Source organism: Eurosta solidaginis, chromosome 2 (genome assembly GCF_040869045.1).
Source record: "Eurosta solidaginis isolate ZX-2024a chromosome 2, ASM4086904v1, whole genome shotgun sequence".
NCBI lineage: Eukaryota > Metazoa > Arthropoda > Insecta > Diptera > Tephritidae > Eurosta > Eurosta solidaginis.
The window spans coordinates 25,287,697-25,314,940 of record NC_090320.1 but is presented as its reverse complement, the minus strand read 5'-3'; the positions used below and the strand labels follow the sequence as shown (position 1 = coordinate 25,314,940).

Below are 27,244 nucleotides of genomic sequence, written 5' to 3'. Positions count from 1 at the left end.
TGGACCAGGGGTGACCCTAGAATTTGTTTGTACAATATGGGTATCAAAAGAAAGGTGTTAACGAGTATTTTAAAAGGGAGTAATCCTTAGTTCCATAGGTGGACGCCGTTTCGAGATATCGCCATAAAGGTGGACCAGGGGTGACCCTAGAATTTGTTTGTACAATATGGGTATCAAAAGAAAGGTGTTAATGAGTATTTTAAAAGCGAGTGATGCTTAGTTCCACAGGTGGACGCCGTTTCGAGATATTGCCATAAAGGTGGACCAGGTGTGACCCTAGAATTTGTTTGTACGATATGGGTATCAAATTAAAGGTATTAAGAAGGGTTTTAAAAGGGAGTGCTGGTAGTTGTATAGGTGGTCGCCTTTTCGAGATATCGCCATAAAGGTGGACCAGGGGTGACTCTAGAATGCGTTTGTACGATATGGGTATCAAATGAAAGGTGTTAATGAGTAAAAGGGAGTAATCCTTAGTTCCACAGGTAGACGCCGTTTCGAGATATCGCCACAAAGGTGGACCGGGTGTGACCCTAGAATTTGTATGTACAATATTGGTATCAAGAGAAAGGTGTTAATGAGTATTTTAAAAGGGAGTGATGCTTAGTTCCACAGGTGGACGCCGTTTCGAGATATCGCCATAAAGGTGGACCAGGTGTGACCCTAGAATGCGTTTGTACAATATGGGTATCAAACGAAAGGTGTTAATGATTTGCGTTTGTACAATATGGGTATCAAACGAAAGTTGTTAATGAGTATTTTAAAAGGGAGTAATCCTTAGTTCGATAGGTGGACGCCGTTTCGAGATATCGCCATAAAGGTGGATCAGGGGTGACCCTAGAATTTGTTTGTACAATATGGGTATCAAAAGAAAGGTGTTAATGAGTATTTTAAAAGGGAGTGATGCTTAGTTCTAGAGGTGGACACCGTTTTGAGATATCGCCATAAAGGTGGACCAGGTGTGACCCTAGAATTTGTTTGTACGATATGGGTATCAAATTAAAGGTATTAATGAGGGTTTTAAAAGGGAGAGGTGGTAGTTGTATAGGTGGTCGCCTTTTCGAGATATCGCTATAAAGGTGGACCAGGGGTGACTCTAGAATGCGTTTGTACGATATGGGTATCAAATGAAAGGTGTTAATGAGTATTTTAAAAGGGAGTTATCCTTAGTTCCATAGGTGGACGCAGTTTCGAGATATCGCCATAAAGGTGGACCAGGGGTGACCCTAGAATTTGTACAATATGGGTATCAAAAGAAAGGTGTTAATGAGTATTTTAAAAGGGAGTAATCCTTAGTTCCATAGGTGGACGCCGTTTCGAGATATCGCCACAAACGTGGACCAGGGGTGACCCTAGAATTTGTTTGTACAATATGGGCATCAAACGAATGGTGTTAATGAGTATTTTAAAAGGGAGTGGGCCTTAGTTCTATAGGTGGACGCCGTTTCGAAATATCGCCATAAAGGTGGACCAGGGGTGACTCTAGAATGTGTTTGTACGATATGGGTATCAAATTAAAGGTATTAATGAGGGTTTTAAAAGGGAGTGGTGGTTGTTGTATAGGTGGTCGCCTTTTCGAGATATCGCCATAAAGGTGGACCAGGGGTGACTCTAGAATGCTTTTGTACGATATGGGTATCAAATGAAAGGTATTAAAGAGTATTTTATGAGGGAGTGGGCCATAGTTCTATAGGTGGACGCCATTTAGGGATATAGCCATAAAGGTGGATCAGGGTTGACTCTAGAATGCGTTTGTACGATATGGGTATCAAATGAAAGGTGTTAATGAGTATTTTAAAAGGGAGTAATCCTTAGTTCCATAGGTGGACGCCGTTTCGAGATACCGCCAAAAAGGTGGACCAGGGGTGACCCTAGAATTTGTTTGTACAATATGGGTATCAAAAGAAAGGTGTTAATGAGTATTTTAAAAGGGAGTAATCCTTAGTTCCATAGGTGGACGCCGTTTCGAGATATCGCCATAAAGGTGGACCAGGGGTGACCCTAGAATTTGTTTGTACAATATGGGTATCAAAAGAAAGGTGTTAATGAGTATTTTAAAAGGGACTAATCCTTAGTTCCACACGTAGACGCCGTTTCGAGATATCGCCACAAAGGTGGACCAGGTGTGACCTTAGAATTTGTATGTACATATAATTGGTATCAAACGAAAGGTGTTAATGAGTATTTTAAAAGGGAGTGATGCTTAGTTCCACAGGTGGACGCCGTTTCGAGATATCGCCACAAAGGTGGACCAGGTGTGACCCTAGAATTTGTATGTACAATATGGGTATCAAAAGAAAGGTGTTAATGAGTATTTTAAAAAGGAGTGGGGCTTAGTGCTATAGGTGGACGCCTTTTCGAGATGTCGCCATAAAGGTGGACCAGGATATTCACCTATAGAATGTGTTTGCACGATATTGGTATCAAATTAAAGGTATTAATGAGAGTTTTAAAAGGGAGTGGTGGTAGTTGTATATGTGAAGGCGTTTTCCAGATCGCGACCAAAATGTGGACCAGGGTGACACAGAACATCATCTGTTGGATACCGCTAATTTATTTATATATGTAATACCTGCCAAGATTTTAAGGGTTTTTTTATTTCGCCCTGCGGAACTTTTTCATTTTCTTCTACTTAATATGGTAAGTGTCACAACCATTTTATAAAGTTTTTTCTAAAGTTATATTTCGTGTCAATAAACCAATCCAATTACCTCACCATGTTTCATCCCTTTTTTCGTATTTGGTATAGAATTATGGCATTTTTTTCATTTTTCGTAATTTTCGATATCGAAAAAGTGAGCGTGGTCATTGTCGGATTTCGTTCATTTTTCATACCAAAATAAAGTGAGTTCAAGTAAGTACGTGAACTAAGTTAATTAAAGATATGTCGATTTTTGCTCAAGTTATCGTGTTAACGGCCATGCAGAAGGACAGACGGACGACTGTGTATAAAAACTGGGCGTGGAATAAACCGATTTCGCCCGTTTTCAGAGAAAACAGTTAACATCATAAAATCTATGCCCCTACCAAATTTCAAGAGGATTGGTTAATTTTTGTTCGACTTATGGCGTTAAAAGTATCCTAGACAAATTAAATGAAAAAGGGCGGAGCTACGCCCATTTTGAAATTTTCTTTTATTTTTGTATTTTGTTGCACCATGTCATTACTGGAGTTGAATGTTGACATAATTTACTTATATACTGTAAAGATATTAAACTTTTTGTTAAAATTTTACTTAAACAAATTTTTTTTTTAAAGTGGGCGCGGTCCTTCTCCGATTTTGCTAATTTTTATTAGGCGTACATATAGTAATAGGGGTAACGTCCCTGCCAAATTTCATCATGATATCTTCAACGACTGACAAATTACAGCTTGCAAAAGTTTTAAATTACCTTCTTTTAAAAGTGGGCGGTGCCACGCCCATTGTCCAAAATTTTACTAATTTTCTATTCTGCGTCATAAATTCAAGTCATCTACCAAGTTTCGTGGCTTTATCTGTCTTTGGTAATGAATTATCGCAGTTTTTCGGTTTTACGAAATTTTCGATATCGAAAAAGTGGGCGTGGTTATAGTCCGATATTGTTCATTTTAAATAGTGATCTGAGATGAGTGCTCAGAAATCTACGTACCAAATTTCATCAAGTTACCTCAAAATTTACTCAAGTTCTCGTGTTAACGGCCATGCGGAAGGACAGACGGACGACTGTGTATAAAAACTGGGCGTGGCATCAACCGATTTCGCCCGTTTTCACAGAAAACAGTTAACATCATAAAATCTATGCCCCTAACAAATTTCAAAAGGATTGGTTAATTTTTGTTCGACTTATGGCGTTAAAAGTATCCTAGACAAATTAAATGAAAAAGGGCGGAGCCACGCCCATTTTGAAATTTTCTTTTATTTTTGTATTTTGTTGTACCATGTCATTACTGGAGTTGAATGTTGACATAATTTACTTATATACTGTAAAGATATTAAATTTTTTGTTAAAATTTTACTTTAAAAAAAATTTTTTTTTAAAAGTGGGCGTGGTCCTTCTCCGATTTTGCTAATTTTTATTAGGCGTACATATAGTAATAGGAGTAACGTCCCTGCCAAATTTCATCATGATATCTTCAACGACTGACAAATTACAGCTTGCAAAAATTATAAATTACCTTCTTTTAAAAGTGGGCGGTGCCATGCCCATTGTCCAAAATTTTACTAATGCGTCATAAATTCAACTCATCTACCAAGTTTCGTCGCTTTATCTGTCTTTGGTAATGAATTATCGCACTTTTTCGGTTTTACGAAATTTTCGATATCGAAAAAGTGGGCGTGGTTATAGTCCGATATCGTTCATTTTAAATAGCGATCTGAGATGACTGCTCAGGAACCTACGTACCAAATTTCATCAAGTTACCTCAAAATTTACTCAAGTTATCGTGTTAACGGACGGACGGACGGACGGACATGGCTCAATCAAATTTTTTTTCGATCCTGATTATTTTGATATATGGAAGTCTATATCTATCTCGATTCCTTTATATATGTACAACAAACCGTTATCCAATCAAACTTAATATACTCTGTGAGCTCTGCTCAACTGAGTATAAAAATTGAAACTTTTTTTAATATTTCAAATACTGCAAACATTAAGAATTTGCATATAATTTTATGATTCGCAAATTAAGATTAAACTTTGCTTTTACTTTGAAACAAAAAAAAAACAAAGAATTCATTTTGCGAAAGCAACCTCAATGAGCTCATCGCTTTACATCGGATATTATATACATACTCCCATAGTCCATATATAACATAACGGTTTATTTGAGTACCTGCAAATGTAAGCCATATTATTTCACACAAATCACGTTTGTTATAAAAATTCTTTTCATATTTGTTTTGCTTAACCAATAAAAAAAGCTGCAAAAATATTTTTCATTTAACAGCACGTTTACACTTGTGGATACACTAATTTCTATGGATTTATATGTAAGAACGTACTAGTACATCTGTGAGCACCAAAAATGACAGTGAAAGTTATAAACATATTTTATGAGTATTTTTTTTTTTGAAAAGAACTTTTGGAAAAAATTTGAATAAATTGTGTAGGTAACAAAAACGATGTTTATAATGAAAAACAAAAGTTATAACAAAATTTTGAAATTTTTAAAGACTTCCTTTTTTAAGTTTTATTCTTCATAAACTTTCATGATTGAAACATTTTTTAAAATTAGTATAGAAGAAAGAAAAAAATTTGTTCTTTTTTCTATCCTAATTTAAAAAATGTTTCAATTAAGATTTTCATCTATATAAAAAAAAAAATAAAATAAAAAATAAACAATAAAAAAAATAAAAAAAATATATATATCATAACAATAATAATGAAAAAAATTATTGTCAGGCCTTGAGCTCGATTCGACCACACTATCTGACAAATCAATAAGCCGATAAAACAACATTAATCAATTTTCATTAACAAAAAACGCTCAAAATTCGCGTTGATTTTTGACTTTGCTTATAAAGGGTTTTTCTACTATTTTCTTCTAAAACAAACACCCTTCGAAAAGAAATTAGACTAAAACTAATGTGTCTTTCGAGAAACTAGAATTTTTGAAGCTGTATGTACTACCGAAAAAACTACATAAAAAAATGTCTGAAAAAAATTCTACAAATTTTGAAATTTTCATAGAAATTTTCAATAAAACTTAAAAATTTCGATTTGTTTCTGAATATTTTTTCAATTACTTTACACATTTAAGCTATTTTTAGGTTTAGCACAAAAAATATATATTATTTGATAGAATTAGTTTATAATTCTTGCTGCAATTTTTATGCACACAAGTGTTTGTGTAAAAAATGCGCTCATAAACCGTCTAGGTGCGCTTATTAGCGGTAAACGTTGAAAATTTGTTGCCATTAATCAAATTCCGGTGTTAGTTCGAATATAAAAAAGCTTGTTTGGGTTAAGAAATAAAATTTTTTCTAAATTTGTTTTCCACTTTTTCTATTCCCTAAATATTTTGTACGTTGCATGCACTAATGCAAAAAATATTTCGGAAGTTAAGCTAATAATAAAAATTCTGGTTTGTTTTTAATTTAACACTTTTAACTTCTTTCAAACTTCTTTATTTATTTTTTTTACTGTTCTTTCATGCTGGGTTGGGCTTAATTGCTGCATGACAGCTTTAAATGGAATGAAAAATATATCAGCAGTTCTTTAAGAAAACAATTAGCAAACAATCGTTTAATAATCTTTATAGCAAAATTATTGAATGGACAGAAGAATACAAGACATGCTATCAAACTTGCTTAACAGGATGCAAATTAAAAGTTGTTTTTGTTTTATAGAAACCAGTTTACTAGTCATTTAAATTACAATGTGATTTGTACAAAATGTTTTATAAATTTGTTGCTTGATATATTTTCTGTAAATGTACATACATAAAAATAATTTGGCTTTAATGGAAGGGAAATAAAATCGTTACTAAATAGGAAATGCATGCGGAATTAATCAGATTACAAACTTTATAAGAAAAGTCCACATACAAAACTTCGACACACAGAAAATTGTTTGAAAAAAGTTTAAAAAATGAAAATAAAATTTTGTATCCCGCACAGCACTGTCAATAGCCCAACAATTTTGTTTTTTCTGAATACCTAATACATTTTAATTTGATTTACATTGCTTGATTTTTGTAAACCGTTCAAATATTTCGTCAGACTTAGTGCTCGTTTAATTAGCTAATGTTTGCTGGGAAACCTTATCGCCTATGTGATGATTGGTTGTGGTAGTATTTAATGCGCTATGAGGTGGGTTTGGTCAAAGGATGAGGTATGCTCAGTCGATCCAGAGACGGGTGGAGGTCTCAATTTCCCACCAAAATTAATATACAACAAATTAATGTATTGATTTCGAACATACGCGTACAAAGTGGCTTTCAAACCAGAATTACCACAACTTGGAGTCCAGTTAAGATAGAGAGAGAGAGAGAGAGAAAGGGTAGGAGGGCGATTTATAGCAGGTAAGGCCGACGAGGCAGTTGCGGTCCAAGGAAGGTGACGGTCCTCGGCATAGAGATTTAGAATACAGAGAAAGATTACGGGTACTATTGGTAAGCGGGACACTCTAAAAATGATGACTTAGTGCTTTTAGTAACGGGGGAGCTCCGAAAAAGTTACTGGCGACGTTGAGAGTGACGACGAAGTACTATTAAGTTGTAACGTTGATGCTCGAAAAGTAATGATGGATTTCTAGTAGTAATGGAGATACTCGGAGAGTGATGAAAGGGGCACTCGAAGTGAGAATATATACGGTGTTGTTTCTCTCCAGAGAGTAGTAATGGAGTACTATTACCAACGGTGACGATAGGAGAGGGTATTAAAGATTTTGGTCCCTACCAGAGAGTGTTGAAGAGTACTATTAGTTATGGGGACACTCGGAGAGCGATGACGGAGTACTTTAAGTATTGCGGTTGCTCGGAGGATATTGACGGTGTTGGTTCCCTCAAGACAGTGATGACGGAATATTATTAGTAACGGGTACACTCCGAGAGTGACGGGGGAGCACTATGAGGAGCGGTGATGTTCGGAGAGGATATAAAGGACGTTGGCGCTCATCAGAGAGTGATAACGGAGTACTATTAGATTATTACAATTTTCGTCTCCACCAGTGAGTGACAACGGCGGTTATGGTCAAGGCTCAGGGATGTTCAAAGATCGAGGAAGGCGGTGTTGCCGAAGAAGTGACATTAATTATATGAGTAATAAGACATGTAGCTCGTTGGTTCTAAATGGGTGGTAGGAGGACCACTGTTATGCCAATGGCAACGTGGTAAACAGTCCTCACATCTGTGTGGAATGTTTGTGCTTCTACAAGGGGAGACCGGAAGACCGAAGCCAACATTAGTAAACAGATACCTCCCATTTAATACAGATGTTAACTCACTATATTGGCTCTGGCATTCGACCAAGGTAGTAGGAGTGTCCGCCCTGCCAGTGGCATTGGGACGTGTTCCCCTTCTACCCAAGCAAAACGCTCGTGGATTCCCTTTCTTCTGAGTAATAAAGAAGGCAAATCCTCTCTTACTCAGAATAAAAGTGGCCAAAAGTAGAGGTTCCCTCTGTACAGTGGGGGAAGACCTATCTGAGGGGGCAGGCAGCCCTTCTCTCACCCAAAAGGAAGGAAGGAGTTGGCAGGAGTTTCACTCAATTACGAGGAAGTGTCCCTATTGAGTTTTAGTTTAATTTATTTTATATTGCGGCCTATAAATTAGCTCAGAACTGCTTCTTTTTGCGTGACAGCGAATGAAATTTCAAAAAAACAAAAAAAATAAATAGAAGAATAAAGGCGAAACAAAGAAAGTAGACGAAGGAGATGTGAAACTTTCACAGAGATAGACAAAATTTAAATAAAATACGATATTTATTTAGTAGCCAGAAAAATTGCAAGAATTCTCATAAAGCAACTTTTACAAGCTACTACCTTCGTGTATATTTAAAAAAAGATGTTATTGCATGACAAAATTATTAAATGAAAATCGCTTGCATATTTTACAACAAAGAAATTTGCACATTTTAAACAGAATTCGAAAATCATAGTTACAAGAAAAAAAGTACAAATACATAAGTAGGTACTTAAATGCTTATTGACTGCTCTTCTATGCACATTAACTCGAATATTTATGAGCAGCAGCGAAAATGCTAAGTTATTAGTGTCAGCAGCTACATTATTTTGTGATGGACCGACACTTGATTTGATGGACAACCGTGCGTCATGTGCGCAGTGAGCATGTGCTTGCCACAATAACAACAACAACACATATTTCTAAACTTAAGTCAGCCGCCAGCATGGCGTCTACGCATACGCAACCCAAGCGCTAAAATGAAAGTGATGAAAGTTTTTTTTTTTTCTTTGTTGCTCAATACGAAAGTATTTATGCTTACGAGTTGGTATATAGGTACATACATATATAGTCGTGAACGAATCATCTTCTCCTTAAGATTGAAAGTGTTATTGTTGAAGAATATGAACTTAAAAAAATCTGTATAGTTCATTTAAAAAATTAAAAAAAAAAATTAATCTAATGAAAGAGAAATAAAAAAAGTATATTCATTTTGTGTTGTTGTAAAATATATCTCATATAATATCCATTAACGGAGCTAGATATATAGTGAAATCTGAGAAGTAAATTTTGATGTCTTAATAATCCCTGATCCCTGAAGAAGATGCAAAAGTGCATCAAAACGCCTAGGGGTTAAAAATAAAAATTTGTTTTACTTGGTATGACAATAATTAACAATTAACAAATTTTTAATTTTCATTTCAATTTTTAGAATTTTTGCACTTTTTAATATAATATCTCCAATTAATAACAAACTTTTTTGTTCAAGCAATGTTTACATGAAAACAGTCATTTTTTTGTAATAAAAACTATTAACATTTTTTAAATTGTGTAAAACTTTTGATATTCCGGAAAAATATTTTATAAAAGAAAGACAGCAAAAAAAGAAAATAATAAAATATAAACAAAGGAAAGTTGGAAATGTTTGTATTGAGTTGACCTATGATCAGGGACAACTCTAAGCTTTTCAAAAATATATATTTTAATTTTTTTTAATTTCAAAATCTTTTTTGTTTACAGTTTTGTGAAATAACAATTTTTTTAAATTAGCTACGAGTTATTTGTATAAAATTTTTTTAATTTAAGCTTATTATTTATTGAAAAAATAAATTTTCTACTTTGGAAAAATATATTAATAAAATTTTAAAACTAAATTTTTCAAAATTGTTATGCAAAAAATTTTGTTCCCGAAAATTTTTAATTTTCAGAAAAAAATTTTATTTTAAAATCTTTTTGAATTATTTAGGCCTACTTGCAGAACGGCAAGTCTTTTTTTAACTCAGAGCTAACCTGATATGAGGAACTCAAATCAAATCCTTCTGACATATTTTTTAAATTAACGCTGGGTTTAAAAGATAACTTGCGTTCTGCAAGCGGGCCCCAGAAAAAGTAATAAAAAGGAGCTATCATACTTTTATTCAAAAATAATAAAATTTGTTTTTCTTTAATACTTCATTCTGGACGACAATGAATAAAATTTACAAAACAAAAAAAAAAAAAATTTTTTCGAGGGAATATCCACTTACAATAAAAATGTTCAGATTTTTTTTCTTTTATGTTTTTTTTTTATTTGTAATTTCGGAAAATATTCCAAAGTTTTTTTCTTTTACAAAAAGTATTTATATTTTTTTTCCTAAAATTTTAGCAATTCTAGTTTTGGTTATAAAAACTAGATACTATTATTTAAAAAATTTTTTTTTATTTCTCTGACGTTTTTTTATAATCTTCAATTTTGTTAAAACAAAAATCCCTAAGCTGTATTAAAAATAATTTAAAAAAAAAGAAAAATTATCAAATTCAATTTTTTAAATTTTTTTTATTTTTCCAATCTGTATGCTGAACTATTCATGTGAGGGATGATTTTTTTGGTTTCAACAGGTTTTGATAATGAAAAATCTTATGTTTATACATATCTTGTATTAAGTAATTTAAGAATATGGAATTTCGAAAGTTTAAATAAACAAAATTTATCCCTTCAAATTTTGAAAAAACTGTTTAACAAAAAAAAAAAAAAAATATAAAAAAGCAATAAAAAAATTGGCATTTGCGAATTGTAAATGTCTTCAAGCTTTATGTCAAAATAAATTATCTCCATTTAAAAAAAATTGTCCAGGATTTGCTCACATGCCAACTATACGGCGTTGAAGTAATATCCAAACAATCAAATTACCTGACAAATGTTTGGTAATGAAAGTGACTTTAAAAACAAAACTTGTTGTGCTGTCATGCTGCCAGATAATAAATACGTATGTATGTTTATATATGTGACCATATCTATATAAATGTGAGATGTATAATCACTAACATGCCAACAAAAATACCTGCCATGATAACTTAATTTAGCGAAAATTTAGCTGCCAAAGACAAAAAAAAAAATTAATTAATTTTACAAAGAAATCATTTCCAATGAACAAAATACACCAACGAATGAAAAGCGAAAATATTTATACAATTAAATTGGTATTTTTCATTCATACATACCACAAATAATAGTTAGCTTAAATATTTGCGTGCATCTATGTTGTTTTTAGTGTATTGTAATGGGAAAAACAAGTGCAACAATTGTAATAATATTGACTTGAGTGAAATTAGCAAAACAGTTAAAAGAAGTGCAATTGTATATAAGAAGATGTGTTTAAAACACTTCATCAAACAGCAACAAACATAAAAGTATTATATACAAGCGAAGTAAATAAAGCACTGAGCAAGTTTGTGTCTTAAGTCTTTCGTTCGAAGAACAGGTATACTCGATATACATATATGAAATTAAATATATGCTGAGAGTATATATATGTTTGTTGCTATTGAACATATGTCAGTAAATATATACTAAAAGCTGATGTATGTATAGACATATATTTGCTGACAAGTTGCTGAAATTGGAATTTTTTCAACCGCAGCTGCACACAAGACTAAATATGCCTTAACTTAATCACAAATTTTTTGTGGTATGATTTTGTAAACAAGTTGTGATTTTTGTACATATATATTTTTTATCTCGTATCCATTTTACATTGACGCACATATTTTTGTGCACTGGGAGTAGGTGCCGCGTCATCTTAAAAATGATGGCTGGTGCTGCTGCCGCTACTATCGGTGAATGTGAAAAAAAAATTGAAGAAAAAAATTAAGAAAAACTATAGATAGCAACAAGGTTGAAGGTAAACCAACAACATTTAAACAAATGCGAGTAAACAATACATAGGGGACATTCTATACCAATTGAACGCATCGATAGATGTCACAAAAACTTATTCTTGCATCCTTCGAAATGGGTTCTTGGAATTTTTTTAAATTTCTTTAAGCGAGAATCAGAATATGTGAACTTTTAAAATTTTCAGATTGTTTTTGGAAATCACTGTTTATCCGGATACAAATTAAAAAAAAAAAAATTCCTTTAAAAAAGTTTTTTCCGTCCTGATGTCACGATGTTAAAGTTTTTCCCAAATTATTGAATAAATAAAAATTAGAAAAAATATATTAATTTGGTTCAAATTTGTAATAAAAAAAAAACACAAACAAAATAAGCACATTTTTGACTTTTCCATAAAATTCATGAAAAAAAAAAAAACCAGAAATTCGAAAAACTTAAAAAAATATATTTTAAGACACAATCTTACTAGTTTATTTAATTACTAAAAATATGCCCGAGTTTATTCTCATAAAATTATTTGATAAAATGATTAGAACAATTAAATTAAGGAATTAAAAAATATTGAACAAAAAAGTAATAAAAATTCAGCAAATCTAAGACTTTTACTGAATCATAAAAGAAACAAAATATATTTTGGGAAAAAACATAATTGAAAAATTAAAGAAAAAAAATTTTTAAAAGTGTTGCAGCTCTAAGACTTTAATTGAATCATAAAAGAAACCAAATATACTTAAAAAAAAAATAAATAACTGCTATTGAACAAATAAAAGAATTAAAAAAAAATTATAAAAAAGTGCCGCAACAATAACAACATTCACAAAGTTATTAAAAAAATACTGAACACGAATAAAATACAAAAAATTAGCACAAGTTGAAAATCATTTCACATAGTTATTATAAAAATCACAGCAATGCAAAAACTATCGAAAATTCACATTTATCGATTGGCTGCAAGAAAAAAAAAATTGTTGGTATTTGAAGTATGAGTTGAGTTAGCATGGAATGCCTCAGAGGTACATCTTTATATTTCCATTGCTTTTGGCGCTATGTGGGAGCATAGAAAGCTAGATTAGGCTAGTAATACCTGTTTCCAAAAATAAATCCTCTTTTATAGCTTTAGTCAGCTTCTTTGCATGTCCATTTAAAAATATTCAGGTTTAATTTTTTTACTTAAAACAAAGCGCTCTTTACCTTTTACACTAGGCTGAATGCCACATGGATGAATGACACAAGGCTGGTTTAAATTTTTTCTTTTTTCTTTAGTCTATAACCTTTTAAATATTATTTTCCTTCCTCTAGCAATTTAATGTGATATTTTAATAATTTTCCGTTGTATGTTCCTTAATTTTTGCAACGCCCCCTTTACAACTATAATAAATTTTAATAGTATTGATTATTATCACTTACGAAGTTTAGCGTTGAATGAATTTTGTATGCCTCAAATGTGGTTGCTTGGCTTTTAATGCGATTTGTACAATGGTACACTCGTGGTGCGTAAGCGCGCTTACACTTTAATAGGCTATAATTATATATATTAATTAAGGAAAATAATGCAAGTTTATTTAAGAGCTTGTATGCTATATAGGGGAAAGTGTTGTATACAAACTACTGACCAACATTTATCTATTTATAAATAAATTTATATTAAGTTTTATTTGTATTATTAAGAAAAAATTGAATTTCAGTTTAACGTTTGACAGAGACTTCCGTAGAAGCGCGCCAAACTGGCACGATCGTATGCTGGTGGTTAATAAATAATAAAAGTGGCACCCAACGTGAGGCGCACACAGAAGTTTCTAATAATAGGGAAACGACCAGATAAATATGCAAATAATAGCCAAGGAGCAAGTTTGGATCCATCAAGAATTTCGCATACATAAATGGCATCCCATGTTGGACGCGCACAGACAAAGAATATAATAAGCGAACTAAGTGTAAATTGAGTGCTGGAAATGGAAACTCTCTTACGAGAGAAAGTAAAACAGTATTTCAGGAATTAACAATGATATTCGGAAGTCATGTACTAAGTTTCTAAAGTATTGAAGTGATTAGTAGGGGGTACGATCAAAAAAAACCTTTTAACGCACAAGACAGAACGCTCAAAAATGACTAGAATAATGAAAAAAAAAAAAGAGAGAACAGAAATTCGGGAATGGTCGATTATATTAGGAAAATAGGTCAACATAATGAATGCGCTTTTCCTGGACTATGAGAATCCTTATATTAGTCGCTTACATTTGTACCATAGAGAAGTTTAATATGTTGTAAAAATGGCGCCCAACGTGGGGTCCACAAAGATGTCTCAAGTATTGGGGTTTATAATCAGAAAACTTATTGAAGTTGGCTGATTATCTGGCGCAGCAAATAGTTCTAAAAATCGCTTTGTATTGTACTGCGGAGAATTGTCAATAGTGTTTAAATGGCGTCCAACGTTGGGTGCATAAAGATATTGCCAATCGTAAAGAGTACAATCAGATATCGTAGTCATAAGAGGTATTGAGTTAATGAGCTTTACGTTTATTGATTTGATTTTTTGCTAATTTTCTAAGAAATTATCTATACAATTAAAAATGCAGAAGGTGTAAGAATTGAAGAAGTTAATTTATAAATAATTAATAAAATGTTTGAGAACGGTTTATGGAAAGCAAATGTTATAAAGGGGGTGTTAGCAGGCCAAAAGACACAACTTTTTGTTAAGGAATTCCTTAGTTTTTAATTTCTAGGTAGAATTATCGTTAAATAAAATGAATTTTCATTTTAATAGGCCTTAAAACTAACAGCTAAAACATGTTTTTAAAATCAGCCTTCATTTATGGCAAACATTTTGTGGCAATCGGAAATCGTGAGCTTATTTCAGTGTGTCATTTACTTTTTTACAAATAAAAAATTCACAAAGATTTCAATGCTCCATCTATTACGCACTTTCTTCAAACTTTATTTAAGTTTTCAATACTCACAAAATCGCCCAAATATTTTGTTTCACCTACTTACAGACATATATACATATGTGTGAGCTACAAGTATTCTAGTTTCACCAATTTTTTACATTCTATGCGTTTAAAGCACCCCGCTTGCACTGGGTAAATGGGTTAGATACTAAACAAAGTTGTTGCATAAATTAAAATTTAAATATGTAAGAATTCTTGAACAATCAGCACCAGTCTTGTTGCTTGGCGCGCGCATAGTTGTGACACCTGTGTGTGTTGGTCCATAGCGACCAGGTTGATGATAAGTTGGTAGATTAGCTTGCCCAGCAGCATTCCATAGGCCGGTTAGTTGGAGCAGCTAGAATCCAACTGAAGCGCGGTAAATGTGTGGAGTGACAGATTGTAAGCCGGTTGTTAATATCTAGCTCAATAGGTCTACTTGTAGGATGCGTTGGTAAAACATAACAAACTTGTAAACAAGTACTGAAAAAATACAACAATACAAGTTCACAATTGATGACTTTTTATTAAAAATAAGATTTCCAAACTAATTTCCAATTTTGTCATACCAAATTTTTTTTTAAATTTAAATATAATAAATATAAGTATTGGATAAGCGAGACATAGGCTCATATTGCTTTACTCAATTTTACTTCTTGTTTTATTCATATTAGAGAATAATTACAAAATTTGCAGACGGCGATGGTTACTAGTATAAAAAAAAAAAAAAATAAATGTAAGGCGCGATAACCTCCGAAGAGATCTAAGGCCGAGCTTCTCTTCCAATTTGCATCGTGCTCCTTTTGATTTTCCCTACAAATTGTCCGGACGGGACCTACATGTTTTATGCCGGCTCCGAACGGCATCTGCAAGGCAGATGAGTTTTCACTGAGAGCTTTTCATGGCAGAAATACACCCGGAGCGCTTACCAAACACTGCCGAGGGGCGACCCCGCTTAAAAAAATGTTCTTCTAATTTAAAAACCTTTCTACAATTTTGATGTTGCCTTGCCCGGGGTGCGAACCCAGGGCATACGGTGTGGTAGGCGGAGCACGCTACCATTACACCACGGTGGCTAGTATAGGTTCTGAATTAAATATGTCCACCAGCTAGATTTTTGTTGTTATTCCTTTTATACTGTAGCTAAAATTTTTTTTAAATTTTTCTTAGTTATTGCATCGCCAAAAAAAAAAAAAAATTTAAGCACTTCCTTTATATTGTAACGAACTTAGTGCAATTCCTCTTAATTGCAACCGCCTACTAACGTTCGAATCACTAAACTGTTGAATAAATAATTTCACTATTGAATAATGCAAAATGGCCTTTATTTGACTACTTCCAAAATAACACTTCTATTGCTCGCCAGATAGCGTCTTAAATCAAACTGATTGTCGTGCCTCTACTGTTGCTGCCTTTCATACTGTCTGGTTTCCTCGTTGCATATTTCTAGGCTTTTCTATTCTAGAATTTACTAGTTAGTTATCAGCTATAAAATTACGAGCTATAACTACGTTTACAGCTTCTCATATGCGCGTGTATATATCAGTGATACTTGCACAAATTATTGCCTTCTTTTGTGAGCATCTCAGATAAGATATATGCATGTGTTTCTGCGTCTCTTCTCAGCTGCTCGTATGGACATATGGGTAGACATAATGATTGATTTGTTGATGTGCATACGAGTCACTGCTTAGTATCGGCTTAGAGATGATAATACCCCTTAGTGTTACTAGTATTCGTCACAATATAAGTGGACAAAAATCATCGAAAAATGTCTCTTTATATAAATACATATTCTTGCTAAACTTTGATTCTTAAATTTTGACATAGGAATTGCAAATATGAGAAGTAAAAATATAAAAGTGGAGCCCACATTACTTGGATTGGAAGGAAAGGAGATTTTATTAGTCAATCAATTGCGCTTCACCTTTATATTTTTAGTTCTCATATTTGCAATTTCTATGTCAAAATTTAAGAATCAAAGTTTAGCAAGAATATGTATTTATATAAAGAGAAATTTTTCGATGATTTTTGGCCATTTATATAAAGGAATGCTTGACATTTTTTTATTTTATTTTTATTTTCTCCTTTTCAGTTCTATGTACGAAGTACCAAGATTGTAGCTTAAAGTGAAGTCTCTTAAAATTTGATCGCAAGATTCCCCCGTTACGCACCCCCCTATCGAAACTTTTTGTATTAAGTTTTCACTGTCCTCGGCCTCTAAACAACGTTTAAAATTTAAAGTCTCTAGCTCACCGAGAATTTACTTAAAAACCGATCTCTTTTTTCCCAATATCGATTCTCCTTTATTCCTTTGTCACGGCGTCTTAACCTATCTGTGAAGTTGCATGATTGTAGCTCAATGAGAAGTTACTTAAAAATCGATCTCAAAACACCAAATTTCCAAATTCTTGTCTAAATTTTTCGATCCCTGCACCATCTAACGAAATTTTTTCTCCTTTTTTACACTTTCTCTGTGTGTTAACCTATCTGTGAAGTTTTACAGTTGTAGCTCAATGAGAACTTACATAAAAATCAATCCGCGCTTATATCGCTGCTGATTATAAATAAAAATGTATATCTTCGTAATTTTATAATTGCACAACAACAACAACAATGTACAAAATTAAATATTAAGTTACATACGAAATTCTGAATTTTTGATTATCAAAAAAGAAACAAAAATGTGGCTTTGATGCTGGGCGCGCTTCAGCAATATACATACATATATACATACACATATATCAGATCAAGAAATTTTTGTGCTAACATACACATGCGCACACCTATTTACCTGTACTTGTGGAATAGATTTTTGCTCTCATACCGGTTTCTTGACGCTCGCGCTTTTGTGTGTTTGTCCATGCATGTATTTAATAGTAACCGCATGTTCGTATGGCTGTGTGTGTCTCAGCAATTTTCTTGATTTTCAACACTTACTAGCTGGGACTTGCTTGATTTACCTTTGTGATTCTGACTTTCAGTTAGAAAACGTTAGTCGTCGCAGTTAGCGTTCTTCAAAACGACGGAGTGCACGCGTACGCTAAAACAAAAACAAAAATTTGTGTTTTTGTGATCGTTAATTTTTTATATGTTTTTTTAGTTTATCGAATTGTTGTTATTGCCTGACTTGTGTGTAATTGCAGTTTGCACCCAAATTGCAGCATTAAAGGGTACGTCATATGCAAGTATTTATGTATATAAAAAAGTTACACATACATACATATTTCGATGTTTTTTATATTCCATACAATATTTGGTTAATCGTAAAGTCACGTGCAAGCAAAATTGTGTCAATGTTATGTAATTTATTTATTACTTATTGAAAGCCTTTTTTCGGCGCCCTTTTTGCTCCAATTGGGCGTTTTCATATGAAATTTGCAAAACTTCGTGCTACTGAATTTTTTTATTTATTTCGTGGCGCGTGATTATTTGCAGCCTCAGTGCAACATTAACTTATATTGAAAATTAAAATTGACCTTCGTTGGTAAAAGCTGTGAATGCATTGCAGCCCCGAGGCAGTTGAATAGTAAAATAAAATGGTACCAAAAATTTTGAATAGTAAAGAAAATAATATCAAAATGTGAAAATTCGAACAGAAAAAATTGCCAAATAATCATTAATCAAAAGTTAAAATAAAAATTAATAAAAGGTTGCGCGAAAATGAATTAAAAAGAACCATGGAAATAGTTTCAAATCAAAAAACTAGAAGTAGAATAAATTCTTTATAAAAAAGTCCAAAAAAATGATGGCAAAATAAAAACAGAAAAATAGATGTTAGATAAAATAATAAAAAAAAAAAATTTGAAGATAATGCCACATAATAATTGAAAATTAATTGACATGTGTTTTAAGAAAATATTTTTCGTAAAAATAATAACAAATTATGCCAAATTAAGAATTTGCAAATAAATAAAGTTTACATTAAACAACGATCCAAAAAAAGTGTTTAAAAATAAATTACACAAAAATTAAAATAAAAACTAAAGCAACAAAAAAGGAGTAGAGGAACTACATGATTTTACACCAAAAACCAAAAGAAAATTTTTGGCAATTTCTTATAGAAAAATTTGTTTAGAAAAAAAATTTATTTTTTAAATGAAATATTGCGTCAAATAAATAATTGTGAAGTGAAATTAAAGTAAAAAAGAAAAAAAAAAATATTAGTTAAAAAAACAGTAAGAATTTTTAAGAAAAAGTAAATATTAATTAAACAAAAAAACAAAAAAAAACCAAATGCATGAAATTGTGCAATAAAAAAGCAGAACATTATATTTGTTGAAAAAACCAGTAGAAATTTCAAAAATTTCTGACTAAGTTAAGAAAAAGTAAATATTAATTAAACAAATAAAGAAATGGATGAAATAGTGCAATAAAAAAAACCAAGCAATTATATTTGTTGAAATACCAGTAGAAATTTCAAAAAAATATTATGAACACCAAAAGCCATATTTTTGTAATCAAAATACAAACGAAAAAGTTTCTCCAAAAACCAAGAACCAAAACTTAAAATATAAAATTAAAAAACTTTCTTATAAAAATGTATTTAAGAAAAATTAAAACATATTTGGGGTGCAAATATTTATTAAAATAAAAGTCATGCACCTTTACACCAGTATAAAGTGTGAATGTTGGACATTCGAGTTCAATACTCATCTCCCGAGAAGCTAGCTGATGAAGAAGTGAAATTCAGAAACATGTCCTAGTAGATAACCGTCGCCGTTTGTAAACTTTGCAATTTTTCTTTAATATCAATTAAAAAAAAAAAGTTTATAAATAATGTTGCAGTAATTGGAAAATAATAACAGTTAAAGAGAATTCTAGTCAAATTAATTTAATGTCCATAAAAAGCAAAGCAAAAATGGGTGTTAGAAAAAAAATTCTGTAAAATTGTTTACCAACAAATTTCGAAATCTTTAAAAAATGATAAAATTATAATATGCGAAAAAATTATCAAAGAGCTAATTTTACAGTAAAAAAAGGGGCAGAAATTACAACATAAAACGACTTTGAAAAAGAAACACTGAAAAGCCTGTAACATTTGAATAATTTTTCCTAAAAAAAGGAAAATGTAAAATAATTGCTTCTAAACTTATATTTAAGAATTCATGGGCTTAACACCGGCTTATAATAATTGAATTTCAATTATTATGTTTTCTAAGAGAAACTGAAAAGAAAGAAAAATTTACTGGCATATTGCGATGGAACCATTTCGAAAACCGCCAACGTAATCATCATCAGGCAATTTTATAATGTTATCAAAGGTTTCACCGGGATTCGAACCGTGAATAACATTACAAAATTGCCTGATGATGATTACGTTGGCGGTTTTCGAAATGGTTCCATCGCAATATGTCAGTAAATGTTTCTTTCTTTTCAGTTTCTCTTAGAAAACATAATAATTGAAATTCAATTATTATAAGCCGGTGTTAAGCTCATGAATACTTAAATATAAGTATAAACTGAACACACCATTAAACAAACATACATAATTGCTTTGAAAAAACAATTTTTATGAAGCTTTATCTTTGAAAAGTTAGTGATGCTAAAAAAATAACAAATTAAGAATAGTTTTTAAATGAAAATAGTATAAATTAAACTATCAAAAAACGTAAAAAATGTTTTTTTTTTTTAAACGAAACGGCAGAAAACTATACTAAAAAATATAGAAAATGAACAAACTTTGCCTAAAAAAATTTAAATAAGATAATAAATTTTTTTGAAAAAGCAACTTAGCTTCATACCTAAAAACCTACAAAACTGATGTTAAAGAAATAAGCGAAAAAAGATTTTTAATAAAATGTAAAAACTTATACTTTTTTTTTTGAAAAAAAAAATAAAAAATTATAATAATAAATTTACAAAAGCTTTTAAATGAAAATAATATAAAATAAATTATCAGATAACTTAAAAATGCTTTCTTTTGACAAATGAAAACAACACTTAAAAAATACACATAGAAAAATGATCACCCGAGCATAAACCTATATTTTTCTTAAAAAAAAAAAAACAAAAAAAATTAAAATTAAAATAAAAACTTGTTATTATGAGAAGAAATAAAAAATATATTTTTTTTGAAAAAAAAAAAAAAACAATATTAACGAAGGTTTATCTCCAAAAAATATGTGGTGTTAAAAAATAAAAAAGAGAAATGTTTCTTAAAAAAAAAGACAAACATTTTTTAAGAAATAAAAATCAAGATCAAAAAATTTTGATGCAAATTACTAAGCGAAGAAGTAGTTCTCTAGGAAAGAACAACATAAAAATGGTTTTGGTTGAATTAAATTATATATTTTCAAAAAAAAAAAAAAAAAAGATACACAAAATAAAGATAAAGCAAAACTTTTTATAAATGATAATAATATTCGAAACTAAATTTTACCAAAATAACTAATATTTGTAAAGAGTAAATAATCGAAAAAAAAAGAACTTAAAAAAAGTTTTTTTTCAAAAGGAATTTAAATATCAAAACAATAATAATTTATACAAAGTAAATAATCCAAAAAAATTGTTTTGGAAAAAAAAACTATTTTAATGAAATTTTCTATGTATTATATTAAACGGCAAAAAATGCTTGCAAATATACATGGAAACGTTCCAAAAATTTCAATAAAAACAATTGATTTAATAATTTGGGAAAAATTTAAACAACGTGACATCAGGACGGACAAGGCGAAAGCTGTTTTATTAAATAAATTATACAATTAAAAATTGCTTCAAATAAATGTTTTCGTACATTTAAAGCAATTAGAAAATACCCGCTTAACTCACAAAAATAATTGATATTTAATAAAAAATAAATGATCGAAGAAAAATATTGCAGTAAAAATCGCAGGAATTTGTTTCTATGAAAATGAAAAAAATGCATGAAATTATTGAAGAATTAAGTTTTTATACAAAAAAAAAAAATTGGACACAAAAATAAACAATTGATATAATTGCAATAAAAATATACCTTTTATTGAGTTTTCAGCAAAACTTTTTCTTTAGTCATAGAAAAAAAGTTCCATCTAATGTCTTAATATAATTAAAGTAGAATATTTTAAGTTCGCAAAGCTTATACACATATATCACTCTTAAAATTTGTAAATACCATATCCATAGAAATTGATTGTGGAGAAACTCGTTTGCTGTCCAAAAAAATTACAAAAAAAAAACATTTAAATTACAGCAAAAGAAATATATTGAGAAAAACCTCTGGAATTTTCGCAAATATGGTAAAAGCTGCACTGGCAAACAAATACATACATAAAAACATACCCAAATACTCACGTATGATGCGACATCAATGCAGACTCTTCATACCAGAAAAACAAAAAAAAATAAAAAAAGAAGCCAAATGCTAAGTCAGCCATTGAGGCGGTGCGACGTAGAGTAAACTGTAAAACTTCTGCAAAAGAAATCCAACGAGCTCAAGTGAAAGTTCAACCGATTGAATAGCGCGATTTTTGCCGCTGCTATGCCATTTGAAATCCAACGATGCGATGACGATGAGACGCTGTCACTTGTTGCTTATGACTTTTTAAACTTTTCGCTAGCCTTTGGAGCCACAACAAAAAAAAATAAACAAATAACATCAGCATGACAATAATAAAAAACAATAATAAATAGTAATAAAAAAAATTTTCGAATGAAACAAAGAAAAAGATATATATTCGTCCATACTATGTACATGTGCGCATAATTATAAAAAAGTTGAATTAAACTAAATTCCCATAATTTTCAAAGTTACTAAAAAGTTGAAAATTATATTTAAATGGATATTGAGTAACAATTAATGCTAGTTTTTGCTTTTTAAATTTACCTAGGTATTGCACATTACCTATAAACACATAAACACATTAATAATTTTTTAATATTTACATAAATTTATATTTAAAAGTATTGTCCGTCGTCGAAGATTTGTGGAATACTAATATTTGAAGATATTAAGGTGGGCCTTAAAAATCAAATGAACATTTTTTGCAGCCACGTCCCTTCAAGTGGCAACACTACGGTCAAATATATAAGACATACATTTTGGCCTCGATTGAAGATATGGTGTAAGGCAAAGTTCAGGAGGGGCATGTCAGAAATAGTTTCATTTGTTTTTATTGGCAACCTAGCTAACGGCATCTCTGCGAAACTTGCAAGTTATATTGCATACATGTTGGTGTGGGAAGGAAATAGAAAGATGGTGGAACTGAAGAGATAGACGGACAGAGGTATAGGGAAAAATATATTATAGAGGGTGGGTAAAGAAAAAACATATAAAGGAGATGGCAAAGAAGAGAGAAAGAACAGAAAAAAGAAAGAGTAGACGAGGGGGAAAACGGAAAAGACAAAAATAAAAAGAAAGGATAGGGAGGAGTATGAAAAAGGGTAAGAAAGAGGAGGAGGCAGAAAGTATTGTGAGGAGAAAAGTGTAAGGCAAAGATATTAATACGAGTAAAAATAAGAAAATTAGTATGAATTAGAGCTAAAATAAGAATAAAAGTAGGGTAGGAGTAAAAGTAGTACATCAAAGACTAAGAGAAGAAGAAGAAAACTTAGAGCAAACAATAAATAACGAGCAATAGTAAAAGTTAAAGCAAAAATAACAACAAAAGTAATATTAACAATAAGAGTAAGAGTAAAAGTAAAAGTAAGAGTGTAGAAGTAAGAGTTAAAGTTAGAGTAGTAGTATGAGTAACACTAAGCGTAAGAATAAGATTAAGAGTAAGAGTAAGAGGAATAGTAAGAATAAGAATAAGAGTAAAATTAAAAGGGATAGTAACAGTACAAGTAGAAAGACTATGAAGTAAACTTAAGAAAAAGATTAAGAATACAAGTAAGAATTAGAGTAAAAGAAAGTGTAAAAGTATAGGAAGAGTAAAACTTAACGTAGAAATAAGTGTACGAGTAAACTTAAGAGAAAGATTAAGAATAAGAGTAAGAATTATAGTTAGAGTAAGACAAAATTTATAAGAAATGGAAGATTAAGAGCTAGAGTAGGAATAAGAGTAAGAGTGTGATTAAGAGTAGGAGTAAGGATAAGATTAAGAGTAAGAGTAACAGTAAGAGTAGATGTAAGATTAAGAGTAATAGTAAAAGTAAGAGTAAGGGGAGGAGTAGGAGAAATAGTAAGTATAGGTGAAAATAAGAGTAAGAGCAAAAGGAAGAATAATAACACTAAGAGTAAGAGAATAGGTAAGATAAAATAAGAGCTGATATAAAAAAGCGTGGATCAGTATTAACCGCCTAAACAATGTTAGCCCAGAAATGCAATGGAATCATACCAGTCAAAAAGCTAAGTTAGGCTGCGAAGGGCAGTTGAAAGGTTAAGGAGTCCTTCGCCGAACAAAAGTAACATATCATGTGTCCCTTTATACCACTCCTCGTGAACAACAAGGAATTAGGAAAGGTAAAGAAATAAGATGGGGCGTATTTAGCTAGGAAGGTTCCGAAGAAAAGGTTGTAAGGAAGAAGAAGAGAAAGGAGTCAAATAGAGGCAAACAGATATACAATACTTCAAACTGGGTCGATATGGGCCATCTTCAGGGAAATTTTTTGCTCTATGTTCCTCTACATTTCCTTCTGATCTATTTTCGAGCATTTAGTATATCTAAAATAAAAGCATGTCACTCAAAGACTATGGTTACCTCTACATGAATTCCGAAGGTTTTGGCGCTTACCGCTATTGTTGCGTGTATGGAGGTATCCACTTTTTGGATGCCAATATCATCAACCAAAATAGGAAGACAATTTATAAATAACGCCAAAATCGCCGATCTGATTTAGACAAGTAAATGACAGCCATTATGAGACTCGTTCAATTTCCATAAGAATTCGCGTAGGTGTGGCAAGCGTAGTTAAAAAATAATATGTAGTATGCAATGAATAATGTGTATGTGTAGGTGTTAATGCGTGAAATATGCGTGCAAAATAAATTAGCTGAATAATAAATAAATGGAAAAAATGCAAATAAAGAGGATTAGTATACCTAAGAAGAGAAACATTAAAATAAGTTAAAAATAGCAAGAGAAGCCTGAGGTACATATAGAGCTTATGATGCCTTGTTTCGAAATATCATCTTCTTAGCATTGATTAGGCTTGATTTTATCGAACCAAAAAAAAAAAAAAAAAATGAGCTCATCTATAAAACTTTAACAAAATAATAAAAATAATATGAATAGTTAGATAGCATCACATCATCACATCACGAAAAAAATTATGACTCATTTTGCATTCAATATTTAACAAAAGGTGAAAACAAAGAAATAAATTACCTGATGCATATAATTACTGGGAAATATTTATAAATTTAATTAAGTTTGCTTTTATTGATGATTATGTTGCGGTCAACTGCGTGTGATTAAAATTTTTTTAAAAAAGAAAGTTTTTTATCAACTCGAACTTTGATTCAACCAACTAGGACAAACCTCAGAGACTTAGAGATTGTATTGTAATGGCTATTAGGGCCAAACTATAATTCTAAGGTATTACTATATATATATATCGATAGGTCTTCTCAAGGATAAATGCATATCATTGAAAAATTTTCAAAAAAGTTAAATATAGGGCTATAATATTAATTTAAAAATGACACCACTACTAATGCCAAACACGTATTTAAACAATGAGAATGCTTCACGCGCACTACGAACGCAACATGTGTTTGTGTTGAAAAAACCAGCAACCTCATGCAAACTACCTGAACGAAGAGTGTATACATTAAACTGGATTGATTTATTAACCGATATCGCGCCATCGATTTTTCGATAGGATTTGGGCACAGAAAGAAAAGTTCCACTACGTACACCCAAAAAAAATTTTTTCGAGGCTGCGAAATTTGATTTTTTTTTACTTTTTTCGACTTTGATTAAGTTTTTTTTCATGATCTACTAAAAAATTTGCATTTCATTGTAAAAGTTTCATGTATAGCCTGTCCGACCCAAAAATGTCCACTAAAAACCTTGGCGATAACAGTTTTTTGAAAAAAAAAAAAATATTTTTGGGTCGGACATGGTTACATAACAAAATTTTTTTAGTAGGTCATGAAACAAACGCTATGATCAAAGTCGAAGAAAGTAAAAAAAAATGAAATTTCGCAGGCTCGAAAATTATTTTTTTGGGTACGCGTAGTGGAACTTTTTTCCTGAGCCCAAATCCTATCGATATCGGCTAACTTTCGTCCATACAAATCGACCCACCCTAGTATATATAGTTGTTTTGTTGGATTTGTAGCGCTGTAGTAAGCAAATATGAGTAAATGTGTAGTTTTCGTTGCTGATTTTCAATTGGGAATATTTATTTGTTTTGCTAATATCAAAAATGTTGGGTACTACTTTGTTTGTCAGTAAAATAAATTAAAATAAAATAACATAAAACAAAATAAATAATTTAATTAAATAAAATAAAGAGAAGAGAAGAAAGGAAAGAAAAGGAGATGAAAGGAAATGAAGGGAAAGAAAGCAAAGGAAAGCGATGTTGTTGTTGTTGGCATAAGGACACTCCCCGAAGGCCTTGAGGAGTGTTATCGATATTGATGGTCCTTTGCCGGATGCAGATCCAGCACGTTCCGGTAACAAGCACCATTAGAGCACAAGCTCGACCATCCCGGGAACGATTTGGTATGACCACATGAAACCACATGAGACCCCCTAGATCCATAAGGAACTTGGGTTCTCTAGAACCTCAGCTGTTAAGGAAACAGAATGCGCCACGGATAGGTGATATTGCGCTGGAAACCCCTTGAAATGCTTGCGCTACACAACCCCTTGAATCAATTTGGTATCTTAGTCACCTCTTACGACAGACATACCTGCCGCGGATATATTCTAAGCCCTCTAACCCGCTGGGGTAAAGGAAAACGATCAAAGTGACGTCTGTAATTTTAACTACTGGGCTAACTCTATTTTGGGATTATCCCTCTAAGCATCTTCAAAGCCTTTTCGCCTGAAATTTTGTTTTTGCTAGTTACACTCAAATTACTGTCAGACTAATTTAGAAAAAAAGCCGGCATCAGGCTTAATAATGTACATATGTATAGAAATATAGCAAGTTATAGAGAATGCGTATATGAGAATCTTCTCTGCAAAGAAAGCTTTACGTTGTTCTTTTGCGACTCCATTGAAAAAGACCATAGCTTAATATTATGCGCTCACGCAAGCTTCGTTACCACTCATTGGCTGCACCCATTTTATTTTGTGACTAAAAGTAGCTATATTCTTTGTTCAAATTCTTTGAAGGCCAAATCATTTAAGAGTTATAAAAGATGAATAATCATTTATTAAACATATAAGTATTTACAATGTAAGAAAACAAACAAGTTTTTTATACATATGTGAGTTGTCCCACCTTCCGCTACCTATACATAGACCGCTTTACGTCAGTATACTGAAAAGATAGTGACTAATCTTAATATATGTTTTATAGCCGCTTAAAAGCTAATGTTTTGTGTTGAAATGCACAATTTTAACTTCTTTGATTGATGTATTTTATAATGCATTAACTCCACGCCCTCTTTTATTTAACTAAAACAATAATAGCTTTAGCTGCTACGCTAATGATTTTCCAAGCTTGTTTTGGTCAGCACTTTTTC

General features: G+C 31.4%; 1 protein-coding gene across 5 annotated transcripts in view; it reads left to right on the top strand.

Moving 5' to 3' along the window:
- Positions 1-27,244, top strand: part of uif (sushi, von Willebrand factor type A, EGF and pentraxin domain-containing protein uif) — a 154,245-nt gene that overhangs the window by 15,828 nt on the left and 111,173 nt on the right. The window contains exon 1 of one of the 5 annotated variants that reach the window (XM_067764659.1): positions 17,667-17,855. The exons of the other annotated variants lie outside the window; for them this stretch is intronic. The gene's annotated coding sequence lies outside the window, so the exon portion shown is untranslated. Of the gene's footprint in view, positions 1-17,666; positions 17,856-27,244 lie in introns of those variants that run through there. 5 annotated transcript variants of the gene reach the window in all.